Consider the following 8,531-nt stretch of genomic DNA (forward strand, 5'->3'; position numbering starts at 1 on the left):
CCCCCCCCCAGGAACATACAGTCTAATCATTTGAAGCAATGTGCAGTTACATTTATGCTTATTGCCTCCCACCTTGATGGCATTCATGAAGTGCTTTTGTTTAAATGGTAGAACTCATAAATAGATCCCCCATTGGCAGGAGCGCCACCAGCTTTTTTGCTGCCCTAGGCAGCGGACGGTCCCGCCCCCGAAATACCAATGACGACCGGGGCAGCTGAAGATCCGGCCACCGCAGTCGCCGCCCCCCAAATGTTAGCGCCATAGGTGACCGCCTAGGTTGCCTAATGGGTTGCGCTGGCCCTGCCCACTGGATAAGAAGAATCATTTTTCAGGGAGCCTTATGTGAACATAGGGACTGATCACCACTGAAACAGACACTTGCGTTATCGTTTCTGTTTTGCAGGCAAGTATAGAGGAAACTGGGCCACTCTGGAAATGACGTTTGATTATAGTTGAGATTACTGTTTATTATAACTTGATTACTGTAGCACCTAGGAGCCCCAGTCATGGACCAGCACCCCCTTGTGGTAGGTGCTGTGCAACACAGAACAAAAAGATAGCCCTTGACCCAAAGAACATACAATCTAAATATAAGACAAAAGAGAACAGATGGATGTAGACCGACTACTGGGGGAGTACAAGAAAACAATGAAACCCAAGGTTGTGAGTTCAATCCTTGAGGGAGCCACTTAGGGATCTGGGGCAAAATCAGTATTTGGCCCTGCTAGTGAAGGCAGGGGGCTGGACTCGATGACCTTTCAAGGTCCCTTCCAGTTCTAGGAGATAGGATATCTCCATTTATTTATTTATTTAATACTTATCACCGTGATAGGCAGTTGTTTCCACACACCAACAGCCTAAGTCATTGTCAAGATTATTTTTGGAGGCCTCATGGCAAAGGAGAGTTTTAAGGAGGGATCTGAAGTAGAACAATGAACTGGCTTTGTTGATGTTTCCAAGCATGGGAAAAAGCCTGAAGGTGCTTGTTTGACAATTTAACAAATGGGCGATGGAGGCTGGCCTGATGGGCTGATCGTAGGCAGGTAGTCAACTTTTTGATACTGAATGAGCGATAGGCAAAATGGTGGTAGGCCATGAAAAGCCTTGAAAGCAAAGACAAGTAGCTTATGGTTGATATGACAGAGAAGAGGAAGCCACTGGAGGTATGCCAAGAGAGAGGCGACGTGGTCAAAATGATGGGCTAGGAGAATGATCTTTGTAGTAGCATTCTGAATGGCTAAGAGTAGGGCAAGATGACATTTGTCAAGGCTGGAGAAAAAGATATTGCAGTAATGGAGACACAAGATGATGAGCGCTTGGATGAGAGCTTTAGCTGTGTGGATGGATAGGAAAGGCCGTATCTTAGAGGGATTATGCAGAAAGAATCTGCAAGAAGTAGATACAACCTGGATATGTTTCAGAGTAGCAGCCGTGTTAGTCTGTATCCGCAAAAAGAACAGGAGTACTTGTGGCACCTTAGAGACTAACAAATTTATTAGAGCATAAACTTTCGTGGACTACAGCCCACTTCTTCGGATGCATATAGAATGGAACCTGGATATGAGGAGCTAGAGAGGAGTCGAAGTCAAAGATGATGCCCAGGGTATGGGCTAGGAAGTGACTTTTTGAACATAATCAAGAATGCAGGATAACCGTATGTCTCCCTTAGATTTCAACTGGGTTTATCCTCTTGTGGAGTTTGGCATGTATCTAATTTCTAGATTAGTACATAAAAAAGCAAGATAGGCAGATGTCAGGATAACTACATGCCAGATCCACCTCCCAGTGCCCAAACCAAGACACTCTGGCATCTGTTTTGAGTAGATCTTGGATTCTCTGGCTATTTCTCATCAACACCATGCACAGCTATGTAGGCAGTTCACCCAGAGCAGGCCTCCATGAGACACAGGCTGTGCAGCCCCCTGGTTGGCTGCCCAGATCCAGAACCAGCCACCTCTCCAGCACAGCAGAACTGTGCCAATTTCACTGCCTGCATTCACTTCTGCATGCCTGGGGATAGCAATGGAGGTGGAATTGCTCCTGAGTGGCTGGTTATTTCATTTACATAGTAATAGCTGGTTACACTGGACTCAATAAGTGAAATCTGTGGCGTTCTTTCAGTGGGATTTTTTTTTTTTTAGCTCAGATTTGGACATGGAACCCTGGGAAGCAGGATAACACAATCTAAGTGGCTAACAGAACTTACCACTCAAACATGAAGCTGGACATGGACACTGATATCTTCCGGAAGGTGTAATAGGATAGGCATGTACCTGACTCCCATAGACATGAGTATCCCTAAAGAGGGCATTAAACATATAAGACTTAGGACCGCTCTCTCGTCAACTTATTGCATCTTCAACAGACCCACTAAATCAATCCCTGCTGCATCAATCTCAGCTGTGCCGATTTAACCAGTAGTAGACTTGGGGCTACAGAAAAATTTTGATGGAAGAGAAGTGGGTCTTGAAACTTTCAGACAGGAGGCCTGGTAAGTGGGCCCTGGAACAGAAGTTAAAGGTACTGGGATCATGAATTAATGATTCTCAGGAGGGTAACCTGAGAATGGTGACCTTTGGATGGAATTGAACAGCTGCTGTGTTGTAACTTTGTTTTGCTGTGAGGTTTTGAGAGAAACTTCTTTACTACATGGGAGCTATGGAGCGTGGCACTTTATGTGGGGGAAAAAAAGGTTTGAATTTACCATTAAGACAGACAACATTCCTTTGTATGGGTAGCTGGTGGGGAAACTGAGGCAGGCACACACGTTGTGCCAGGGCCTGCTGCAGTAGGTTGCACAGGCAGGGGTTGCCTTATGACAGGATCAAGTGAATGGAAATGGAGTATGAGACATTGGTTGTTTTTAAAGTGTTCCACTGTGTAGGCAGCATGTCAAAGTCCAAAAAACAGTTTGTCATATACTTGGCGGCTTACTGAGATGCTTGTGTCACAAAATACAGCAACTTCAGCTGCAAAATCTTTCAATACAGATTAGTCAGGCTCTCTGCTGTGAATCACTGTGTGTTCTTGGTTCTAAGATCTATTTTCTTTTCTGTAGTCTCATCCCTCATTCCTGGATCAGGCTTCCCTCTTTCCCATTGAGTGCTACTTTGTTAATTTAAAGAAGAATACAAATGCACTCAGTAAACACCTAATGCCAGGCTATGCTGCAGAAATCACCATTATTATAAATTTGGCTACACATCCTCATTTACAGGACCAGGGCCTGCACTAAACAAGATAAGTTTCTCAGGCTTTTATTCCATTACTGTATCTCCCGGGAAATCAAAACACAAGGCAGGCTCTTCCCTTGGCCTTGAACCTACAAGGGTTTTCTTTTCTTTTTCCTCTATCCTCCTGAAGGAGAAGGAAGTGTGCTAGTGTAGACAAGAGAACAATAAAAGGAGAGCGAGCGAGTTGACAGATGTCCCAGCATGAATCACGTTCATCCAGATCCCTGTCTCCCTCCTGATGGATATGAGTAACTTGTGCAGAAGCTGAGGGCATGTATACTATGGTCTCAGATGCTCTCACTACATCCAGAAGTTACTTTATTAGAAGGTGGCTTTGAGGCTGTAGCACCTATTACCCCCACCAAACCCCAAATCCTTCTAAAATCCTAAACCTAGGGGTAGAAACCCCTATAAACAAAAAACAAGACAATAACAACAACAACAAAACCCAAGTAGAGGGGAAGAAGGAGTTTCAACTCACCTCTTTTCAGGACCTCTACTTTTGGGGACCCCTTAAGAGGCTGAAAATTAAATAGCTAAGAAAATCTGCCTCTACTCCAGGCAAAAATCATTGTCCCTGAGTGTGGGTCTCCATCCCCTTCTCCATTCAGTTCCTGTGGTGGGAACCAAAGATTGTTTATCCTTCTACAGTCCTTAGCCTAGGTATGTGCTGAGTGAGTGACTGCTCAAGTCCCCTGTCATGACTGGGCCCTGGGTTGTCTGACCTAGTAGTTGGAGCTAGTATTGGAAGCCAGGCCAGGTCAGGTCAGATACTGAGGATCAACATCTGAGATATGCCAGAGGGTGGATAGAGAGTCAGAGAATGGGCTGGGTCAGGATACCAGGAGGTCAGGATCAGGCAGCAAGAGCAGATAGCACAGAGGAGGTGGCCCTAAGAAGGGGAAAACCCAGTTGCACAGACAACTACTTCCTGTTTTTCTGCTTGGTTCAGATAGGAGCAGGGAACCAACCAGGACATCCCAGAGCTCTGCCAATCTTCACCTATGACTGGAGTCCTCTGTCAGAGTTGAGCTTCTAGTTCTGATGACTGTTAAAAGATTATTTGGTGGCGGGTCAAAACTTATTAGCGCCTAAGAGGATTGGGGTTTGACACCTAAGGTCCCAGCCAGCCCCACGCTTTAATAGGGTCACAAGACCCAGGAGGAGGTCACATATGTAAATGGCCAGCTGGAAGAGACCCTTGTTCTGACAACCTTAACCCAGAGTCTAGAGGTAAGAGAGGGATAGCAGCACCATCACTGGCTGCCTGACCAGAAAATCCCCACTGCTCATTGGCAGAAGAGAAGCTTGACCAGGATACCAGATACCACATAGAAGATAATCTTTGGAAAGGGAAAGAATGGAGACAGCAGCTTGACAGTGAGGCTAATAGACGAATAGGATGACTCTTGTATGCCCATGAAGAGTCTTGGTGCAAAGAGTTGGTCTTTTAGGGAGAAAGGTCATGGTTCGATGTAGGAGATGAGCCAATATGTCCTCTGAAAATGTGTCCTTGCCTCATGCATCCTACCCAGGTGAGGACTGTTTCTCCAATAACAAAGACCCCTGTGCATTTTCTTATATGCAGGGGTCTTTATACCTATGGATAGTCCAGATTCTTCATATAAGGAAGAACAGGAGTACTTGTGGCACCTTAGAGACTAACAAATTTATTGGGTAATCTAAGATAATAGACCAAAGTGAAGAAGTAAAAATCCATACATGGCAACAGGGATAGCCCACATACTGATCTTATTTGCTGATAGCATAACTAAGGGGTGGGGGAACCCCTCCAGAAACACCTATGGAGCAATGTATGGTATGATTTGTGTTTTCTTTAGTAAACAGAGATGCACCTATTTTTTCCAACCTTTTTATTTTTAATCAGAGATCAGAACTAAGCTTAAGTAAGAGGTCTGCTTAATAGCTAACCCTGAAAGAAATCCCTGTAAAGTCAACTTTTATTAATAAAGCATTAACTTGAAATTGCATTAATAGAAAATGTACAAGAAATTCCAAACAGCCTTACTAAATTAAAGTGATTCCACTTTTCAAAGGAGCCTAAAAGTAGCTCAGTTCTCATGGAATTTCTACAGGACTTAGGTATCTTCTGTACTTCCTAGTAGGTGTGTGTAGTTGCTGCTTAGGACAATAAGTTTGACATCATGACTTCTGTGTTCTATTGCTGACTCTTCCACTGTCTGACACTATGACCCCAGGCAAGTCACTTAATTTCTCTGTGCCTGAGTTTATGTATCTTTACAATGGGGATACTGCTACTTCCATACCACACAGTACTCTTGAGGCTTTATTAATTAATACCTGTAAAATATTCCCAGACCTCAGGTAACAAGCACTCTCTAAGCACAAAGTGTTATTGGTAGAATAATAATATTCACCAAATACTGTATTTCCAATAGTTTTGGAAATACATTATTCAGTGAATATTTTAAACTCTTTGCCCAGCTGGGCTGAACATTTGCAAATAATTAATTTTTTACTTATTAATTGTAGATTGTTCACTAATGAATTCTTAGCTGGTTTTGTTATGGTTAACTATTCACCCAGTGCTAATTACATTAAATATGCTGTCTGAATTGTGGACATACTTTAGTTATTCTAGTCTTTTTAAAAAAACTCTTCATCAATTACATTGAGTATCAGCCCATGCTTAGCTAGACTTTATAAATAAATGATCAGGCTGAATCTAATATTCATCTCTGGAAAAACCTGGATTGAATTTGCCAGGAACAGAGTCTTTCCAAAGTCCAGAAAACCTATTTTTCCTGAGTATTTTTGTTAAATAACCATGCTAATTGTTTGCCCCAATTGTGCAGATTCCACTGGAGCAGGAGGTGTTTCTGATTATTCCCTTTGTTTATGGTATTAGAGTTAGATTATTGTTGATCTTATTGTTCTTATTTGTAACATGTTTGCCTCAGTAGGACAGGCATTGTGTCAAGCAAGTTGGAGTCCAATCTACAAAGCAGAATGTTCAGAAGTGCAGAAAAAAGGCTTCAATTTCTCAAGCAGCGTGCATATTACTCCTCCACTAGGATTAATAAATTCTAATTATGGCCTGTTGATCCCAGTTACAATGTTGTTTCTAAATACAGTTCTCTAAGGCTTTGACTGATATGTGTTTTATTTCTTAACCTGTTAATGCTTAGTAAAAATACCAAGTTTGCATAAAAGAGCAGGTGCAAGTTAGCTTTCTCCCAATCAAGCTCCATGATAGGGGCCTCAATACTACTCCGAACGGGATTATGCACAGGGTGTTTCATCCTCCCAAACCAGCATGGATAATCCCAAGAACAGTTGTAGCCGATGCATTTCTTTAAATGCATCAGTCTACCTGTAGAATCTCAGATTCAAGGAAAATAGAGATGCATGAGGCAGTGGTGTGAGCACTGACATAATGAATCTAGACTCCCAATCCAGCCCTTGTCTCAAGTTATTCTGTAGCTTTGTGCTAGTCACATCTGCCTCAATTTCCCACCTCTACCACCATCTGTTAAACTAGGAGAAGAATGCAGGGCTGTTTCAGTGGTTAGTGACTTATTGAACTTGACCCTGCTCTAATTTACATCAGTAACAAAACCCTAGGCCTAAACTTCTTAAAGTTCATGACATGCTTTTGCACATGCCCAAACTGCATGCGGGGAATATGCATCTCAGCATTTCCACATGCACACACCTTAAACTTGTATTCATTCACTAGGCATTTTTCATGCAGACTTTATAATGTGTAGGCCTCATTGACTTCAGTGGGAGCACAAGTAGGCCTACTATTTGTCAGACATTTTGGACATGAAAAGCACCAGGTAAGTGCTAAGTATTGTCATTAGCTTCCATGCACAATAGTTTGGTTTTAGATAGTCACAAGCATAGGTGTTGGAGAATGGCAGGTGTAGCCCATTGGCCCTGACTGCCTCCAGCTGAGTCCCATAAGAGCAGGGTTGGGGCTATTTTGATTTTTGGAGGGTGGGGGTGAGGAAAGAAGAAAAGTGCTATAAAATAACACTTGGAGAAAATAAAGTAAAAATTACTTTATAATCAGAGCTATTGGATTTATTATTTTAATTTAAATTCACATTACAAAGTTAAAATGGAAAAGTAAAGCAAACTGGAATACTTCTTTTAAAAATCCATAATCTGGAATGAGCCTAGGGACCTAGTTGATATAATCTGAGTGAATTTAAATCATTTCCTTTTCTTACTAGCATGGTAGAAGGAGCTTTACGATCATTTTCTTTCCTAGCCTTATACCCTGAAACAGCAATACAGTGGTGGTTCCCCCCCTCCTTCCCTGCTCTGTTGTGAATAATTACAACCCCCCAGGTAAAAGGTATAAATAAACTTGAGTCTGTTGCCTTTTTAACCAGAAAGGGATATTGCTACTTCTGGAAATATAGAAGTATTTTAAATAACACTTTAAAAAATGCAGGGAAAGGTACTTTTTTTAAAAAAAGATTTATTTTCTCTGTTTTTTTTTTTTCTTGTTGTTTGTTTGTTTTGGGGGGGGGGGGTTGACCATAGGAAGTTGGCTGTGTCGGTTTTGCCACTAGAGGGCGCTCGTTCACTGGCTGGGCTGCCGTAAATCAAATGATCCCTAGGGCTGCTACTCTTTAAAGTAAAGATTGAAAGTTTGATTATTAAAACTTGCCATTACCATGTGTGCCATGTTAGGTATTTCACGCAAGAATTTCAGTGAATGCGCCCGGGCATGTGTGTCTGAGATCTGTTGCTGAGCTAGCAGGGGAACGCAGTAGCAATATATTGTGCTGGCAACATTAGAAAAATCCATTTTCAAGAGCAGACTTTGGGTTCACAGGCCCTGAGCTAGTAGAGGGCATGAGAGCTGGCAGAGACGTTGTGCTCAATCTTGCAAGTAAGGAATGGGATGCACATGCAAAAGGATGAACATGCCTTGCAGCACTGGTTGATCCCAGGGATAATTCAGGGATTAATTCTGGAGGGGGACCCTACCTTCCTTGTTAAAGGTAAGACACTATTCAGACATTGAATACAGATGATTAGGGGAAAGAAGCGTCTTAACTATGGATAATCTCTGGGGGGGGTGGGGGGGGGGGTTACTACCAGGATCCTACATTTCTAAACCCACTGATCCCAGAGGACGCCCTACAAAGGATTTGCTTCTGATTAACACCTCAATTATTTTCTAGTGCCATAAGTACCTGGACTAACCCCTAAAAGTGCAGCAACCTCAAGCTCCTGATTGCTAAAGCGAAATGTGTAGTGAGCCATGGGAATATTTGCTTCTGTGTTGTGCCGGAT

Source organism: Trachemys scripta, chromosome 7, assembly GCF_013100865.1.
Source record: "Trachemys scripta elegans isolate TJP31775 chromosome 7, CAS_Tse_1.0, whole genome shotgun sequence".
NCBI classification, from domain to species: Eukaryota; Metazoa; Chordata; order Testudines; family Emydidae; genus Trachemys; species Trachemys scripta.